General features: G+C 37.4%; 1 protein-coding gene across 13 annotated transcripts in view; it reads left to right on the forward strand.

The window, feature by feature from the left end:
- The window catches only part of KCNC2 (potassium voltage-gated channel subfamily C member 2), a 287,584-nt gene that overhangs the window by 96,620 nt on the left and 170,103 nt on the right, over positions 1–20,861 (forward strand). The window lies entirely within an intron of this gene.

The raw sequence follows: 20,861 nt of genomic DNA on the forward strand, positions 1-20,861 counted from the left end.
AATTAATATTTGAGGGTAAAATCTGTGAGAAATTATTGTAATATTTATATTTACCTTTTGATTTCTGGATATATGTTGAAAACCAAATGTTTCAAGATAACAATAAAAATTATGATCCTTTTCCCTGTGAAATATTCTCTTTCATAGGCTGTGAGTCATTCTGTTTTTATTTGAGGCATTCTAGCTGACTTGTTGCATTGCATATCTGAAAATTTATAATCATCTAGTCTTATTTATTTTCATGGAAATATATAAAATGACACAACTGCTTGGAAGCTTTAGGTCTTTTCTCAACATATGTTTGTTCTAGTTATATCCTGAAGGGTATTCCACACATCATTGCATTGGTGCATCCAAGCAGCAAAAATTCAGAGGACACAACAGATGGAATTGCTTTTATCTGTGAATGGCAGATATTGGTCATTCATTCAGAATTGCCAGTGAACTAAAGTAGATTCTAGGGTAGATAGACTGAATCTGAGCTTCCCTGGATGGCTTAAGTGGAAGTATCCAAGTCAAATAAAAAATTCTTGCCCTCACAAGTATGGATAACATATACTTTCAATATCCACATTGATGCAAATTAATTAGTTTTTCATCCCATCCTTATAATATTTTCTTGTCGATTGCTTTATCACTTTCTATGTTACAATAATTTCTGTAAGCTCACTCTGGTCATGGTTTAAATGTGACTCACATTTACAGACCTGACATTTCCTAATACTGATTCTAGTACAAAACATGTGCTCAGTTTTGATTATTTAATCCTTTCATTCACTTATTTTTGCATACTGAGTGAATGAACTGAACTTATTGTGGCTCTAAGTTATATTAGTCATTGTTAAGTCCTGGGACAAGAGAGATAAATTGGGAAAAGATTCTTTAAAAGTTTACAGACAAGCAGAAATGAACAACATGCAAATAAATTTATTACAATACAGTAATGAGTGCTATGATCAGGAATATTAAAAGAACATAGAAGAGACGGACCTAACTGAGGCCTAAAGACTCGAAAGATATAAATATTTGTGTGGTGTTTGCACTTTCATACAATTATATGAACTAAGGCTAAAAATATGTAATAAGCAATTATATCTATATGGCAACTGATTAGGACTGTTCCCGTAGTTTTAAAAATTAAGCCTACTAGCATATCATGGATACTATACATAGCTTAAATAGCATTATATGGACTTAATGATTTTAGGACTATACATGAGATTTATTTCTGTATATGCCTTCTGATAAGTTATTTACCTAGTGAAGCAAATATATAATCAAATTACCGTTCTTCTATAATTTTTTCAGTCTCCTAAAATATGGTAAGCTCTTGGGCATCATTACATTCTATGAATATCTTCTTAGTATAATGATTATCAGGACTGTTCACAATGTTCTGTTTCTATCAGACACTTCAATCCTCATTTTTTTTGCATGATTTCTATATAGTGCTACAGATAACAGAAAATCTTCTTTATTTCTTCCCTCACTCTTTTTTCTATTGTCTCTATTTACTTTCCTTTATTTCAGGGTGTATAGATGAAAACACTTCTTGTACATCAAACAGTGTGGTGTGCAATGAAAAGGGAACCAAAACAGTAAGAAACAGTCTTACCCATAAAGAAATTAGAATGTAGACAAGAGTCAAATGTAAATACCAATGAAAGCACAATGCTCTCTATTATTTAATACTTGGCACTTGGTGAACTGAATGGTAGGGAAAAGCAAGCTCAGTGTAAGCCACTTTATCCATGAAAGCCATCACTGGATCTTTGTGCTGAATTGTTATCCAGAGTAACTGGCTACCATGACAGAGTTATAGCGGGAAGGGGACTCTTTCCCAGAATGTTAGTGCCACGACTCCTGGATGGCTGGAACGTATGTTTGAGGAGCTGTTCATCCCGTGGTGTTAATGTACTTGTTTGTGCTGGTTTGCCACCATTTTCTCATTTCCCTTTGAGATCTACTATAGCTTGCCTTTATAAGACAGTAGTTTGCAAGTGGTTATATACTCTTGCAAAACTGCAAGAAGCTTGTATATAATGTGAAGTACATAACCATGAGAGAAAGTATAACTGGCTTTAGAGAATTCCAAGTTGGCTTATTGGTAACCTCAGTGTTGACTCATGCTTTAAATGGTTTTCCCCCTACCTGTATCAATGGACATATCATTCAGACAGAAAATCAGGAAGCAAACAGTGGTCTTACATGACAAATTAGACTGGATAGAATTAATAGACATATACAGAAAGCCAAGTAGAATGCACATTTGTTTTCAAATGCCTGTAGAAATTTCTCCAGGATAGATTACATGCTAGGCAACAATATAAGCCTAAATAAATTTAAGAAGGTTGAAATCATGTCAGGCATCTCTTCTGACCACAATGCTATGAGACTAGTAGAAATCAACTACAAGAAGAAAAGAGCAAACACTGCAAATATGTGGAATATAAATCATGATACAAACAATCTATAGGTCACTGAAAAAAAATCAAAGAAGAATAAAAAAAAAAAAATACTGGGAGTCAAATGAAAATGGAAACAGAACAATCCAAACTGTAGGAGATGCAGCGAAACGTTTCCAGAGGGAATCCTGTCGTGACTCAAGCCTGCCTCAAGAAGCCAGAAAAATCTCAAATAAATAATCTAAGCTCACACCTAAAGGAACTATCAAAGAGAGCAAACAAAATCCAGAGTTAGTAGAAAGAAAGAAATAATGAAGATTAGAGCAGAAATCAATGAAATAGAGACAGAGACCAATGAAACTAAGAGCTAGTTCTTTGAAAAGATAAATGATGTATAGAACAGTCTTATGGGAGACTCTATGGGAGTCCCTCTATGGGAGAGGGAGAGGGTGGGAAGATTTGGGAGAATGGCATTGAAACATGTAAAATATCATGTATGAAACGAGATGCCAGTCCAGGTTCTATGCACAATACTGGATGCTTGGGGCTAGTGCACTGGGATGACCCAGAGGGATGGTATGGGGAGGGAGGAGGGAGGAGGGTTCAGGATGGGGAACACATGTATACCTGTGGTGGGTTCATTTTGATATTTGGCAAAACTAATACAATTATGTAAAGTTTAAAAATAAAATAAAATTTAAAAAATTAAAAAAAAAGAAATTGATAAACTTGTAGTCAGATACATAAAAAAAAAAGAGAGATGGCCCATATAAATGAAAATTAGAAACAAAAGAGAATATACATGCCAACACCACAGAAATACCAAGGATCATAAGAGGATACCAAGGATCAAATACCAAAGATCATACTAACAGTTATATGCAAATGAAATGGACAATCTAGAACAAATGGGTAAATTCCTTGAAATGTATAATCTCCCAAGACTAAATCAGGAAGAAATAAAAAATATGAATATATAGATTACTAATAGTGAAATTGAAACAGTAATTAAAGAAAAAGAAAACTCCCAACAAACAGAAGTCCAGTTTCACAAGTGAATTTAAAAAAAAAAGAATTAACACATACCTTCTTAAACTGTTCCAAAAAGTCGAAGAAGAAGGAATGCTTCTGAACTCACTCTATGAAGCTATCATGTTAATACTAACACTAGACAAGGACACCACATTAAGAGAAAGTTACATACCAGTATCACTAATGAGCATAGATGCAAATTTTTAAACAAAATATTAGCAAAATAAATTCAACAATGCATTAAAAAGGTAATGCACCATGATCAAGTGGGATTTATATCTCAGATGCAAGAATGGGTGAATATCTGGAAATCAATTAATGAGATACACCACATTAACAGATTGAAGAGTAAAAATCATATGGTTACTTAGTAGATGCAGGAAAAACTTTTGACAGAATTCTACATCCTCTTATGATAAAAACTCTCAGCAAAGTGGGTACAGAGGGAACATACCTCAATATAATAAAGAATATGAATGATAAACTCAAAGCCACTATAATACTCAACAGTAGAAAGCTAAAAGCATTTCTTCTACAACTAGGAACAAGACAAGGATGCCCACTTTTCCCACTTTTATTTAGCATAATATTGGAATTTCTAGGCATAGTGATCTGACAATAAATAAATAAATAATGGAATCTACATTGGAAAGGAAGAAGTAAATCTTTTTTTCAGCTGACATGATATCATATATAGAAAATCCTAAACATACTACCAAAGTGCTATTAGAACTAATAACTGAATTCAGTCAAGTTTCAGGATATAAAATTACTATACAGAAATCTTTTGTCTTTCCACACACTAATAGCAAACTATCAAAAATAGAAATTAAGCAAAAATTTTATTTACACTGCATTAAAAATAATAGAATACCTAGGAATAAATCTAACCAAAAGGTCAAAGACTTATACTCTGAAAACTATAAGATGTTGATAAGAAAATTTAAGACAGTGCAAGTGGAAAGATGTAACATGCTCATAGACTGGAAGAATTAATAATGTTAAAATGACCATACTATGCGAAGCAATCTACTGATTCAATGCAGTCTTATACCAAGGGGATTTTTTTTTTTCGCAGAACTTGGAACAAATATTTCTAAAATTTTTATGGAAACACAAAAGACCCCAAATAGCAAAAGTAATCTTGAAAAAGAAAATACTGGAGGGATCATACTCCTTGATTTATTTATTTATTTTTTTATACACCTTGATTTAAAACTAAACTACAAAGCTACACTTATCAAAATAGTATGGTACTGGCACATAAACAGGCACATAGATTAATGATACAGAATGGAGAGCCCAGAAATAAACTTACATTTATATGATCAATTAATCTGTGACAAGACAAAAATATTCAGTGGTGGGGAAACAGCCTCTTCTATGAATGGTGTTGGGAAAAGTAGATAGCTATGTACAATAGAATCAGAGTGGACTACCTTTTCACATCATATACAGAAATAAACTCGAAATAGGTTAAAGACTTAAGTGTAAGTAAAACCTGTTACTATAAAACTCCTGAAAATAAAGATAGTCAGCAAACTCTATAAAATAGGTCCTAGCAATATTTGTTTAGATCTGCTTCCTTGGGCAAGGGAAGCAAAAGCAAAAATAAACAAATGGGACTATATCAAACTAAAAAGCTTTTGCACAGTGATGGAAACTATCAATAAAAGTAAAAGGCAGCTTGCTGATTAGAAGATTTTAGCAAACAATATACCCAATGCTGCTGCTGCTGCTGTCTATTCAGTCGTGTCTGACTCTGTGCGACCCCATAGACGGCAGCCCACCAGGCTCCCCTGTCCCTGGGATTCTCCAGGTAAGAATACTGGAGTGGGTTGCCATTTCCTTCTCCAAATATACCTGCTGCTGCTAAGTCACTTCAGTCGTGTCCGACTCTGTGCGACCCCATAGATGGCAGCCCACCAGGCTTCCCCATCCCTGGGATTCTCCAGGCAAGAACACTGGAGTGGGTTGCCATTTCCTTCTTCAATGCATGAAAGTGAAAAGTGAAAGGGAAGTCGCTCAGTCGTGTCCGACTCTAGCGACCCCATGGACTGCAGCCCACCAGGCTCCTCCATCCATGGGATTTTCTAGGCAAAAGTACTGGAGTGGGGTGCCATTGCCTTCTCCGCCAAATATACCTAATAAGCGGTTAAATTCCCAGGTGGTGCTAGTAGTAAAGAAACTGCCTGCCAGTGCAGGAGACATAAGAGACACAGGTTTGATCCCTGGGTTGGGAAGATCCTCTGGAGGAGGAAATGGCACCCCATTCCAGTATTCTTGCCTGGAGAGTCCCATGGACAGAGGAGTCTGGTGGGCTATAGTCCCTAGGGTTGCACAGTCAGACACTACTGAAACTTAGCACAACAGCACAACAATCCGAAATATACAGAGAACTCATTACAACTCAACATCAAAAAAATGAGTTAAAAAATGGGTGAGCGGATTAGGAGGTACAGTCCTCCAATTATAAAATAAGTAAGCCAGGGGGATATCATATACAGCATCAGAGTACTGTCAGTAATACTGTAGTAATTTTGTTGGGGACAGATGTTTATTAGGCTTACCATACTGATTACTTCATAATGTATGTAAATGTCAAGCCACCATGTGGCACACCTGAAAATAGCATTATGTTGTCTGTCAACGATATTTCAATAAAAAATAAACTGTCTTTTATGACTATTCAAGTTTTCTTTTTTAAAAAAAGACTTTTCTGATACATGGATAATAATTTGGCTTGTAGAAGTCCGTGGAGAGGATTTTCAAGTTGGTAACAATCTGACCTTGGTTTCTTGAATCAATATAAATTGAAATGCTGAGAGGCATGAAACCACACATTTGATTAGCAGGTGAGAGGCTAATTGCATCTTCTCTAGAGAAAACATGAAAATAAATAAAGCATGAATCAACAAATAATGGGACTCACTACTGGTGATTATCTGATTGTATGCATTTCTCTTTGCCTCCTATGTGAAATTAATGAGTTTAAAATTTAACCTTCTTTTTGAATAATATTACCAGAGTCTGAAAAATCTCCTGAGGCTCTTGAATATCTGTTATTTGTCGCTTGTAGGATTTGAAAGACAAAACCCTAGATAGGTTTTCTTTTCTTAACACAGGAGACTGGTATTGGGTATGCATAAATGTTAAAGTCTAAAATTCCTGAAAATGCAAGTATGAACTACTCTCTTTGAACATATGAACATAGGTCGCTATGTTTTCCTTGAGTCTGTAAGTGGGGAGGATAGGTGCTTACGCTTAAAAGCATAAGGGAGTCTCATTCTCTAAGCATTTTAAACAACACCTATTCAGTGGTAGAGTTTGTTGACTTGCCATTTTAACTGATTTTATAAACTAGGTGTTGAGATCCTAAAATTATGAGGAACTTTGAAAGGTCCACAACCCTGGCATGTTTAAAAGTACACTGAATATGAAGCTGATTTGTAAGAATTTATTTACTCCCTCCAATATCCTCTCATTGTTTTGGTCATAGTGTTCTGCAGAAATAGGCTTAGGAATTTACATGCATTTTTAATGTTTAATATATTTCTACTTATAAATGAGTATAATACAATAGATTCCTACTGTGGGCCACAGAAGATTGAACATATTTGAGTTATTATTCTTTATTGACTAGTTTTATGGCTATTATACTGAATATTTTCCTGTATCATTCCAATGCACATTTAAAATCTAAATTGTAAATATTTGGGGGTTAAAGATAATAAAAAAAGTAGATTAATTAGGAGAAAAGGTAATGGAAAATTTACTGTAGAGAGTACTTTGTAACAAGAATTTTCTTGGACATTGAGTTTGAAACTGGGACATTTTATTAGATTACTAGACATTTTCATTGCTATACCACTTTAATATGAGAAGTTATAATGAAATAATAAAGGTTTTGGCTTGATATGTTTTTTCTCAGCTTGAAGAAAAGTTGTATCCATATATTTTTAGATGATGATAGTCTTTGTTCCTCTCCAGGTTAACTTGATGAAAAACAATTTTAATATTTTCTTAAAGATAAGAAAGGAATTCCATTAGCAATTCCATAATTGATAACTTTTTGAAAAGGTACATTGGTTTGTGAAATAGGAATATTCTGTTGAGTTTTTTTAATGGACTAAACTTTTTTCTCATTACATTTGTCTTCCAAACATGCTCACATTTTCAATGTTAAATTCTTTTCCACTTGCTTCCTCTTTTTAGAGAAATATGATTTGCCCTCCTTTTTCCACTTCTTCATCATTTCTAGTCTTTATTATTTTCATTCCTAAGGGCAATGTGTATATTTGCCTCATCATCCTCTTTAAAGCTTTTCACCTTGGGAATGAGAATTTATGTGTTTTGATTACTCAGTAAAGTAATAGTTTTTTTCCCCCATCCTTTTTCTTTATATTTTCCAATTGGCATGCTCTATTATTATTTCCAAACTATCACTTGACTTAAATAAAACGTACCATTGAGACTGCCAATTTTCTCAATGGTTCCATAAAACCATAGACAATTTTCCTTAAATATCAAGCTCCCTTTTTTCTTCCTGTCAGCAGTAGGAGAACTGACCTTTCTCTCTGAAAGCAAGTGAGAGATCCTATAATTTTCTATATGTTTGAATTTAATTTGAGCTACATTTTCAACTAGTGCTGTCATGCAGCTACTAATTCTCACTTGATTAGAGTGTGGATTTCACCAGAACAGAAAGATTGTTGCTACCTGTCTTCTGTAATTTGCATAGTGAGTTTTCATTCTTAAATCTTTGAGACAAGTGGAAAACCCAAAACATTAACTGAGACAAACTAAAAAGCAAAAAATTTTAACAATATACATTATACAGTACACACAATATACAGTACAATGCTGCTGCTGCTAAGTTGCTTCAATCGTGTCCGACTCTGTGCGACCCCATAGACGGCAGCCCACCAGGCTTCCCCGACCCTGAGATTCTTCAGGCAAGAACACTGGAGTGGGTTGCCATTTCCTTCTCCAATGCATGAAAGTGAAAAGTGAAAGGGAAGTCGCTCAGTCGTGTCCAACTCTTAGCGACCCCATGGACTGCAGCCTACCAGGCTCCTCCGTCCATGGGATTTTCCAGGCAAGTGGGGTGCCATTGCCTTCTCCGATACAGTACAATATATAATGGTGCATTGTGTTTTAGTAGGCATGATAGAAACTTTGTTGGAATGTTTGGTTATTATGCGTGATTTTTTCTTTTAACATATCCAGGTCATTTTGAAGAGTTGACTCTCTTCAAAAGTGTGATTTTAAGAACACTGGGAAACCCTTCCTGCCCCCAACTCCTTCTCCAAGGCATGTTTCTAATATTGCTAGAGTGGTCGTATTCTGAACACTCTTGTTTTTAACCCTCTGATGTCCCCATAGGATTCAAGATGAAGCTCAGACTTTTCAGTTTAGCCTATGGCCCTTCATTTTCAGTCTGTGCATTGAGCCTTGCACATTGCTCAGAGCCGTTTTGAGTGACATGTGTTTCCTTCCCTGTCTCAGGCTGTTTCACGCCTGTGCCTTCTTCATGCAGTCCCAGGTGTCTGGAAAATTCTTTCTCTAGTATCACCAACTTCCTCGTCCTAAAGCACTCGGCTCATTTGCCACATTACACATGAAACCTTTACAGTATGTTTTCGCCAAACTCCTTTTGTTTTCATGGCATCCTATGTAAACCTCTCGTATATCACTCCACAGTAATCAATGATGTTTAGTTTTCTATCTGCCCTGATATAAAATACTTAGAGATATAAAAACAGCTTATTCAAATTATATCCTTAATAGCTTATACAGTGACTTGCACATTGTACAGTGCTCAGTAAGAGTCTGTTGAATGAATGTATGAATGAATAAATTAATGCTTGATATTTCAACATTGGAAGTTCATTTTCCTATTTTAAAGATCTAATTTACCTAATTATTCTCTTTTAAAATGAAAAATATTATAAATGAGATGACACATAAATTCAATTAGTTTTACCACCTTCAATGCAACTTTTAAAACTAGTTCATGTAGCCCTGGGCTAGGCTATGAAGATTATTATTATTTTTTTTACTAATTTGTAAAGCAGTAAGGCCTTCAGTTTAAGAGAAGAGGGACTTGGGTATTAGTTTTGATTCCACAGCCCACTAGATACCCATCCTTTGGCCTTATTTCCCTTATCATCTAAAATGAAGAAAACAACATTCATGTTATGGGATTATCATAAGGAGCAAAATGAGATCTCACTCTCTCTCATTATTTCTTTCTATCTATATTTATCTGTATATCTATCCATTTGTCTATGTATTTCTGAAGGGCAATATTCAAGCAGAAATTTGTATTGAACACTTTATTTTCCAATGCATGATTCTATAAAAGGGAGTATTCCGATGAGGAACGAGAAAAATAAGTGCATTTAGTTTGAGGGTCCTGGCCCATAGCCCGAGTGTGTGTAAGTTTGATAACAGTGCATGCAAAAAGGTGAAAGGAGTGCAGAAGGGTTGTTTGACACATAAAACAGCAATGGCTTAAAATTTTCTCGTACATGTTCTAATAGTCTTGGCTAGATACCTAACAAAAGGTGATCTTGAAACAGAAGCTGTGGCTCATAGTCAGAATGATTGCTTTCTGAAAGAGAAAGAGCCAAGCATGAAAGATTCCACCATTTCTTAAGGGTATATGCACATACTGCTGCTAAGAAACATCTGCTCCTTCTTCAGTTTGTTTGGATCATCTGCTGAAAACACAGCTGATTCCTTTTAACTGTAAATTTATTGATAAGTTTCTGTTAAGAAGAATAACAATATAATCATGGAACCTAAACTGTTTCGTGATTGACTAAAGTGGGTTGGTCTGATTTTGGCTCAAGTTCAATATTTCAAATTTATTTTCCAAAACACTTAATTGAGATGTGTACTTTTGCATGCTATGTTAATCTGCTCATCACTCACATTGTGAACAACTTGTTGCAGGAGAATGGTAGCCTCATGAGTTTGTCAATGTCTTAGTTATTTTCCTGCTGTGGTGGACCATACACCAATCATTTGAACCTCTTTGATGTTCTTTGCCAGCTTGGTTATTATGTTTGCCCACAACTTTTGATGCATTTTAACTAAGATCTCCTAAATAGGAATAGTAATAAAGATATGAAGCGTGGTAAATTTCAATGGGAATATTATGAACTTCTTTGCAGAATGCTGTAATCACTAATGAGAAAGCAAATTATTTTCATTTTTTGGTGTTTGTTTTTACAGTATTATGAGCCTGGTAGGAGATAGAGATTTAATCACAGAATATTGCAAATTCTACATCTTTAATCCTTGTTCAACTTGTAGTAAACATCTTTATCTTAAAAGACTCACCTGTGTCATGGCTCATTTCTATAGAATCATAGGTCTGTAAGGGATCCCCAGAGCTCATTTTTTGTCTCTGTTTATGGTTAAGTATTTAAGACATCTCAGAGAGTTAATCCGCAATCACTTGTCAAAGTATCTTTGATGGTAAAAGTCCCGTTTACCATCAATTCATATTTAAATCTCACAAAAACCTTCTCATTGCAATCTAAATTCTTGTACCAGCCTGAGTGAAGGCATAAAACGTCTATATAGTAAATCGCTATAGAGCTGATGATTATGATCAAGTAAACGTGCAGACTTTTAACTTAAAAAGAATGTGGTGTAAAGGCAATTTAGGGTATATAAATCCCCTGAATATGTTTTGTGAAGTGTAGATAATCATATCATTGGGTTTATTTAAAGAATAAATATTGATCAGTGTAGGACAGACTGGTTTTTTCCCCTGGAGTTATATACATGGTGAAAATTGATTTGGGGGAATGAGGATGATTTAAGTTCATATAGAACCAAATGCTGTATACAGAAGGTAATTAAATGTTATTAGAAAGATTTGAAAGGTTTGGACTCTTTTTTGGAATTTTGTACTTTCTTCCTTTAGCAATCCTAAGTGAAATTTCATTCCCGTCACTCAAATGGGGAACATATAAGGCTTAGAAAACGTAGTGTTTATTGAAGGATAGCTCCCTTGTGTTGCAAAAGTGGTATTCAGATTTGGTTTTTGGCAAATAACCTTTGCATCCTCCTCTGGTCAGCTTCCTCTAAGTCCAGTGTTCCAAGTGCTGCTGATTTTGAAGTTTCTGCTGTTTTTTATGTGATTCTAGTGATGCTCACTGATTCCTGAGGTTCTAAGACCATCAGATCCCTAAGGGTTCTACCACAGTAGGGAAGAATTGAAGGAGAAAGAAATGTGGAGGGGTTTATACCCCAGAGGAAGAACTGTATTCAGATTGTATTGGACTGAAATGAAGGTCAGGGAGCCTGTTAGCTTTTAAGCCTTGACTTAATTGGTCTAGGATCAAGACCTTAAATTGTGTCCTCAGATAAAGTTGTGTTGTTCCCACATGAAGGAGGGGATGCTGTTGTATTGGTTTTCTTTGCAGAATGAATGATCAGGGAAGAGGACCTCAGGTAGAAGGATTACAAATGTACTGCCTATTCAGCCCCCAAAGAGGCATTTAGGAAAAGTAATTGCTTGGAATGGTGGGTGGATACCAATGTGTTTGTTTTGCTCTGCTTCTTAAATGTATTTTTAAAACATTTAATTAGAAGAGAAGTATTTCATTGTGCCTATTTTTGTACTATTAAGAATAGAACTGGTTTCAAGTGATACTCTAAGATTTACATGTCACTGATTCTGAGTCAATTAACATAAACTTAATGTTTAGGCTTAATCGATGCATAAAACATTACCTTGAAAAAAAGACTATTTTGTTATGCATGTCTCTGCTATACCCAAATTTGAAGCAGAAATTTTATGAAAGTGTTTCCATTTTTGTCCTAAGTGGTACCTTAAGTTTATATAATGATGTTAAAGAGCACTTATCCTTTAAAAATGAGCAAGACCTATATACCAATCTTCATTTTTTTTTTCCTACAAAATTTGTACTTTTGAAGAAATATATTTAATTTGATGTAATTATCTGATCTGGTTAGATAGAGATTTTATTTCATCTAGGATTTGCTAAAAACTCAATTTTAAAGACATAATACTTCATAAGATATCTTTATAAATTATCAAGACAGATTGGCCTAAGACCTGAATTAAAATATCCTCTGATTAAAATAAATCTGAGTTTCAAAGAATAAATTTCTTTTAGTAAAACTATAACCTACAGCACTCTGATATTTTTCCAGCTTTCTGATTTTAACTAGTATCTGATGTTTCGTTATACGATCTTAGCAAATGTTAGAAGATAATGAATATTCCACAGATGAACAACAACAACAAAATGTTTCTGCTTTCTGGCTTGCTATGATGCCTTATAATTGTATTTCATGCTTATTTGGCCTAAGAGATCAAATAAGAACATTCAATCCTTGAATTTTTCTGTTTTAGTTACTGAAAAGCATATTTAATAGATTTCCCTGTTTTAACAATGATTTACTTTGATACTGAAGCCATGTGGAGGAAGTGAATCCTATCTTCCTTATCTTAAATATAGGGCTACTGATCCACTCATAAGGATTAAATAAATATACAACATCACAAAGCCACAAATGGAAAAAACTGAGACTTGAACTTTGGTCTTCAGATTCTGGATCTGTAATCTATTTATTGCATGGCTTATTGTTTTGCTTTAAGTTTTCTATAAGGTTGAGACTTAAGCAATGAAATAAAAGGTTTAAAGACCTTAGGACATGTACTATGGAACTGAATTTTTATTGAAAATGTGTTATGATGTATGTTCATTTAACTGAACCTTTTCAAAAGTTACTTAACACAGCTTCAAAAAACAGTTTCATTCATGTGAATGTAGACTATAAAATGATAGCTAACGTTTCCTGGGCGTGTGCCAGACACTGATACTTAAAAAATTATACTTGAAACATTTTGAAAAAAAAAATACTTGAAAGATTCCAAATAGAATGATACAAGTTATTGACCTGATTTTACAGGTAACAAAATGTCTAGTGGGCAGCACAGCCAGGATAAAAACTCAAGTATGCTGAGCTTCAGAGCCATCAGCTTTGAACTTCTATTTCCTGTTCTTCTGACTTTTTAAAAATAAAATGTTCTGTTGTTAAGTCAGTATATAGAACAGGGTACTCCTCAAGGAGAGTTATATGACAAACTTAGCTCTTAATTCATACCCTATATTTCAACACTGGTAGGTGTAACAGGAAACTTGGCAGTTTTGGATTCCCACTTGTGTGGGTACTAAAATGAGTGCTGTGTTTTCTCACCATATAAATGGCTCTGGGACTCAGTTTCTGCATCTGTAAAACAATATCCCATATCCTGGAGTTGCTGTAATACTTGGATGATGATTTTTGTCGGGTGGTCCTGACGGTATAAAAGAGCTCCCATTTCCTATCTCCCTTCACACTAACAAATGAACTCTACTATCTGTGAGTCTAGGGTGGGCAGAGAGAACTCCATTTTTTTCTGGAAAGAAGGCTAGTGTTCTTGTGTTGGTGATGGCGGAACGTGACTTTCGATTTCTTCTTCAGTGTACCATCCTTCTGGGCTCCCAGGTGGTGCTATTGGTAAAGAGCCCACTTGCCAATGCCAGAGACCTTAGAGATGCTGGTTCAATCCCTGGGTCAGGAAGATCCCCTGAAGGAGGGCATGACAACCTCTTCTAGTATTCTTGCCTGTAGCATCCCATGGACAGAGGAGCCTGGTGGGCTAAAGTCCATGGGGTCACAAGGAGTCTGACACGACTGAAGCGACTTAGCGTGCACACACATACTATCCTTCTACGTGCTTTGGTTGGGGCATTGAGGGGGGTGAGACTCTTGAGCAGTGTCCGCAGCAGCATCTGCGTGATGCCTCTGGTCACCAAGTGTAGCTGCTGAGTCAGTGTGCAGGAACTGATAACCCAGGGCTCTGTGTTCTGACCTTTTCTCTATCATAAACTTGCGGAGTCCTTTGGATAAGATCATTTATACACAGAGGACCTCACTTTTCCCCTCCATGCAGGGGAGGTGGCCAAGGATCTCAGTGAATACTAGATATGGAATGGAGAATTTTACTGTGACATTGCTTCAACTGAGCCGACAAATGAGTTGCACTTATTTTAATCCATCCAATATGGCCAAGGGAAATGAATGCTTCTGTTCCACTGGAAATTCCAAAAGAAACAGGACCAAGCTCTTTGGGCACAGCTAAAGAGTGTCTGAGTCACTTGCTGAATATTAACCAAACTAATACAACATTTGGATTTCAACAGCTCGTAAAAAAGTGCAATTAAAGACTGCTTATGGTCCTGTGACAAAGGCAGTCACTTCCTCAGGGGCCTTCTCTGACTCCCTCCCACCTCCTCTCCTTTTTTACTAGCACATATAGCAACCTCCACTTTTGAGTTATGTATGTGGTTCCTTGCTTAGCATCCTCTTTCCTGAAGGATGCTAAGACTGTGGGCATTCTGGCACTCAGGTTTGGCAGACACAGTCCCATCCTGCCTCCCACCAGGAGCCCTCGCCTCCCCTGCTGGCCTCCTTTGACCCAGGATTCTAAATCAAGCAGGATTTACAGCTGGGATTATATGGAGCAGCGTTTCTTTATGATGCCATGCCTTGAGTCCAGCTAGTTCTTTTCACAGCTGGAACAAATCCATATACTACATCCTAAGGCCTAGGGAATGTCACCCTTTTAAGATTCTGAAACTGCATAGATTGAAGCCACAAATGAGGCCAAAGCCATCAAAGGAATGTCCTGACCCCTAAACACAAAAGTGCTAAATTTGATGAAACACTTTGGCAACAAGGAGAGTCTCTAACAAAACATTCCTTGGCAGTTGGTTATTAATTGCTCTCCAGGAAAGGTAGACGCTTGGTGGTCCTCAGAAAGTGTCTCTTTGAGACAACTTGCAGGAATTACCGTAGAGGGCCCCACATGTCTCTCTTCTGCAGGCTGCGAGATTATGCTATCTTGTTGTTGTTCAGCCACTTGGTCGTGTCTGGCTCTGTGGCCCCATGGACTGCAGCACACCAGGCTTCCCTGTCCTTCACTATCTCCTGGAGCTTTCTCAAACTCATGTCCATTGAGTTAGTGATGCCATCCAAACATCTCATCCTCTGTCATTCCCTTCTCCTCCCACCTGCAGTCTTTCCCAGCATCAGGGTCTTTTCCAATGACTTGGTTCTTTGCATCAGGTGGCCAAAGTATTGGAGCTTCAGCTTCAGCATCAGTCCTTCCAATGAATATTCAGGGTTGATTTCTTTTGGAATTGACTGGATTGATCTCCTTGCTGTCCAAAGGACTCTTGGGAGTCTTCTCCAGCACCAAAATTCTTCAGCATTCAGACTTCTTTATGGTACAACTCTCACATCTGTACATGGCTACTGCAAAAACCATAGCTCTGAGTATATAGCTCTGAGAAGCTCATTTTAGCTTCATACATCTTTTTATTTCCTTTTAATCTTTGTGACATTTTTTCCTTAAACACTATCTCCGATGATAAATTCACAAGAGATTTACTTTATGCATTTTTTCAACAATAGATGATGGCTGTAATTTATCCCCTTCTCTGCAGCTAATATGAGTTAATATGTGCAACTCACTAAGAGCAAACTCTTGTACAGCATTTTCCTTCTATCTACTCTAGACCTCTGTGTACACCTCTCTCTGAGGCACATGATCCACAATGCCAAGATTGTCCTAGACAACTTCTATTTTTCCATCCCTAGCTTTTATGATGTTTCCAGATCTTAATTCCTCTCATCCCTAATTCCTAATACCACATACCTCAATTCAGCTCAGTTCATTTCAGTTCCTTAGTCATGTCCGACTCTTTGTGACCCCATGGACTGCAACATGCCAGGCCTCCCTGTCCATTACTAACTCCCAGAGTTTACTCAAACCCATGTCCATTGAGTGGGTGATGCCATCCAGCCATCTCATCCTCTGTCGTCCCCTTCTCCTCCCACTTTCAATCTTTCCCAGCATCAGGGTTTTTTACTAATGAGTCAACTCTTTGCATCAGGTGGCCAAAGTATTGGAGTCTCAGCTTCAGAATCAATCCTTCCAATGAATATTCAGGACTGATTTTCTTTAGGATGGACTGGTTGGATCTCCTTGTAGTCTAAGGTACTCTCAAGAGTCTTCTCCAACACCACGGTTCAAAAGCATCAGTTCTTCAGTGCTCAGCTTTCTCACATTCATACTGACTACTGGAAAAACCATAACTTTGACTAGATGGACCTTTGTTGGAAAAGTAATGTCTTTGCTTTTTAATAAGCTATCTAGGTTGGTCATAACTTTTCTTCCAAGGAGCAAGTGTCTATTAATTTCATGGCTGCAGTCACCATCAGAAGTGATTTTGTAGCCCCCAAAATATAAAGTCTCTCACTGTTTCCATTGTTTCTTCATCTATTTGCCATGAAGTGATGGAACCAGTTGCCGTGATCTTAGTTTTCTGAATGTTGAGCTTTAAGCCAACTTTTTTACTATCCTCTTTCACTTTCATCAAGAGATTCTTTAGTTCTTTGCTTTCTGCCATAAGTGTGGTGTCATCTGCATATCTGAGGTTATTGATATTTCTTCAGACAATCTTGATTCCAGTTTGTGCTTCATCCACCCCAGCGTTTCTTTTGATGTACTCTCCATATAAGTTAAATAAGCGTGATGACAGTATACAGCCTTTATGTACTCCTTTCCTGATTTGAAACCAGACTGTTGTTCCATGTGCAGTTCTAACTGTTGCTTCTTGACCTGTCCTCTGCAGGTCAGGTGTCTGGTATTCCACAGTTTGTTGTGATCCACACAGTCAAAGGTTTTGGCATAGTCAATAAAGTAGAAGCAGATGTTTTTCTGGAACTCTCTTGCTTTTTCAATGATCCAATGGACAGTTTGCTAACAAGACCCCTTTCTCATTTTATAACTAGTTACTGAGCTCAGGGCAGGGCATAGGGTGAGATGCTAAGGACATACCATTGCAAAATAGACATGATCCATGCCTTCAGAAAAGAAGATGCTAAGCATCCTCTGTGTGTGCCTATGTGCTCAGTTGCTTTGGTCGTGTCCTACTCTGTGTGACCCCATAGACTGTAGTCCTCCAGAATCCTCTGTTTATGGGATTCTCCAGGCAAGAATACTGGAGTGCGTTGCCATGTCCTCCTCTAGGGGATCTTCCAAACCCAGGGATTGAACCTGCGTCTCCTGTATCTCCTGCCTTGCAGGTGGATTCTTTACTGCTGAGACACCGAGGAATCCCTGTGTTCCAACATGTGCTCCAACATAAATCAATCCTGAATATTGATGAGACACTGCTGCCATACTAGGGAGTCTCTGCAACTGTTAATATGATAGAATATTTGGGGTTAATTGGAAATGAGTTATTCCAAACACCCCTTAAATGCAGATGACCAGAACTATTCAACTGATACTCATAAGAGACTTAATTTGCTATTGTATTCATTCTGTATGTATTGCATTTAAATCCCCAGGCTTCTATTAATTAAAAGTGAGATGTAGAGGATGGGCTAGAAATCATCTTTGAAAGTTTTATGCAGAGTACCATAACTGTCTGTGTCACCTTATCCCTGACTTGGTTTTACAGTTGTATTCTAAAGACAATTAGAATGTATGCTTCATTTAGTTGTGAGGGTCATCCACTTCTGAAACTATCATTTATTAAGTTATTGCTGTTGCTTAAGATACTATGCTCCTTGGACTGCAAGGAGATCCAACCAGTCCATTCTGAAGGAGATCAGCCCTGGGATTTCTTTGGAAGGAATGATGCTAAAGCTGAAACTCCAGTACTTTCACCACCTCATGCAAAGAGTTGACTCATTGGAAAAGACTCTGATGCTGGGAAGGATTGAGGTCAGGAGGAGAAGGGGACGACAGAGGATGAGATGGCTGGATGGCATCACTGACTCGATGGACATGAGTCTGAGTGAACTCCGGGAGTTGGTGATGGACAGGGAGGCCTGGCATGCTGCGATTAGGGGGTTGCAAAGAGTCGGACACGACTGAGCGACTGAACTGAACTGAAGATACTATGCTAAACTCTTTCTAAATATTGTCTTAATCCTCAAAACAAGATCTTTGAATTGGAACTTGGTATAAGAAAACGGCAACCCACTCCAGTATTCATGCCTGGAAAATCCCATGGACCGAGGAGCCTTGTGGGCTACAATCCATGGGGTCGCAAAGATTCGGACATGACTGAGCGACTTCTATGTGTATCCCCATTTCACACATAAGAACATTGGAAACAATTAGATACTGAGAGTGCCAGTGAGATAAGAGAGCTAGAGTATAGATCCATGCAGCTATATCTGACCTGAAAGTCTGTTTTTATCACTGGAACCTGCAGCTTCTAGGGCAAGAGAGCCTTTACTGAATGCAGGCTGCAGAGACTGATGGAACTAGCGTGATGGTGAATGGCAGCTCTGACCCAGCTGACAGTTCCTGGCTGAGTTTTCTCGGTTAGGTCACTACCTGTCGAAACTTACTTATTCATCTCTATATTAGAGATAATAATTATTATTACCCTAAATCGCAGTGTTACTTTAGGTATCATAATGAGGCATTGGGTGGGAAAGCAGTTTACAAATAGTAAACTGATACATAATATTATTTATTTATTTATTTATTTTTTTAATATTAGTTATTTTTAACCAAACCCTTTTCACTCTCTCCACTAGAGAGAATGTCTACCTTCCTAGCTGTGATTTGGTTTGGTCAAGGCCACTTTTTAAAGAAAACCTAAATTTTGAAGTTATGTGTGAAATGGCTCACTTGGCAGTCTCTGCAAGGGTTTTTTGTTGTTGTGGTTGTATTTTTGAAAATGAATGTGAGCAGCCTCAGTATCCCAGTCTTGCAGGTGCTAAGCTGTGCATTCAATACTAATCTATTCGAAAGAGGCATTGAGTGAAGTGAAAAGACCTGAAGGGATACAATGAAAGGGCATATCCAGCAAACATATTCCATATAACATTTCAGTGTAAGTGATGCATTGCTTTATTCTTCATAATTTCACCGTTTCTCCACAATTTAGCTGGACTCTCCTAAGGCCCGGTAACTTAGTGTGAAGTTGATAAGAAGTGCAGGTACCACATTTGGCTTGCTAGCAAATTCCCTTTTTCTGTGCTTGTAAATTTATAAAAGCATAAAAGTTAGGATATCATATTCATTCAGTACTGCATTCTGTCCAGTTAGAGGTTCTTTCTCTCATAGTCGTAGAAAGGAATGTACTGCAAAACGTAATCTCTTTCCTGAATTACTACACTGGGCCCTCACCTGAACTTTATGCACTTTTCTTACCTTGTTTTCTACAGTTAACTGGAGTAAGTTTTCTAAAGTTTAAATTGAATCCCATTGCTTCCCTGCTTAAAGCCATCTAGCGGATTTCCACAGTAACCAGAAAGAAGTCTACCTCCTCGACCATGACTTCTAATGCCTGACCTTTCCTTCTGACTTCTTCCTAAAATCTCTGTACTCAAAGCATTCCAAACTCTCTGGGTTTCTTCTCTTTGCCAGCTTCTTTCAGGTCTTGATCCTTGATTTCCTTCTGCTTGGGATGCTTTCTCCTGCTTCTTACAAGGCAGTCTTTTAAGAACTGGGGTTGATATGCAAAGGTCACCTCTTCCAAGGGGACTTCCCCCAGTACATTATGTAAACCTGCCAACCAAGCCACTCTAGACCCTACCACTCCACCTTATTCCTTTTTCTAATCAGTAGTATCTGAAGTTCTTTTATTCACTTCCATGCTCTTCATCTGTTTCTCCCCAGTGGAATGTTAGCTCCTCTGCAGTAATGGTTATGTGTTATCCTTGGCTGTGCCCTTGAAGTCTGGCACATCATAGATGTTCAGAAGTGGCCAATGATCATTTAAGTGAAAGTTCTTGATTAAGTCACTTATCCTTTCTGAGATTCAGCCTCCTGATTTGTCTACAGAGAATACTAATCATCTTCTCTATCTATTAGTTCCCAGAGATTTTGTGACACTCTCTGACAATGTTAGCATCCGCCTTTCCAGGCCTTGCGTCGGGCGGAGGTCCGAGGATGAAGGACAGGGCCTGTTTTGAAGAGCGCACCGTGCAGTGAGGTCGGCAAGGACTGGACGAGTAACTGACACACGTTGGTCACTATACTGGGCTGCCGAACTGTACAACTCCAGGGGTACTTTTCAGTTGGTGGTATGTTAAGCCCAGCTTCATTGCCCTAAATTATGTAACACATTGTTTTAAATGCTTTTAAATATTAACTCATATGATATTCATGAACAGCTGATGAGGGGGTTTCCCTGGTGATCCAGCGCTTGTGGATCCAGGGCCAGTGCGGGGGACATGGGTTCGACCCTTGGTTTGGAAAGATCCCAAGACTATCCATGATTCTAACAATTGCGCAAAAGAAGAATCAGCATTACAGTTTTTTGGGGAGGGGGGCAGTTGCTACGGGTAGCTTAT

The sequence above is a fragment of the Bos indicus x Bos taurus genome, chromosome 5 (genome assembly GCF_003369695.1).
Source record: "Bos indicus x Bos taurus breed Angus x Brahman F1 hybrid chromosome 5, Bos_hybrid_MaternalHap_v2.0, whole genome shotgun sequence".
In the NCBI taxonomy this organism is placed as follows: domain Eukaryota; kingdom Metazoa; phylum Chordata; class Mammalia; order Artiodactyla; family Bovidae; genus Bos; species Bos indicus x Bos taurus.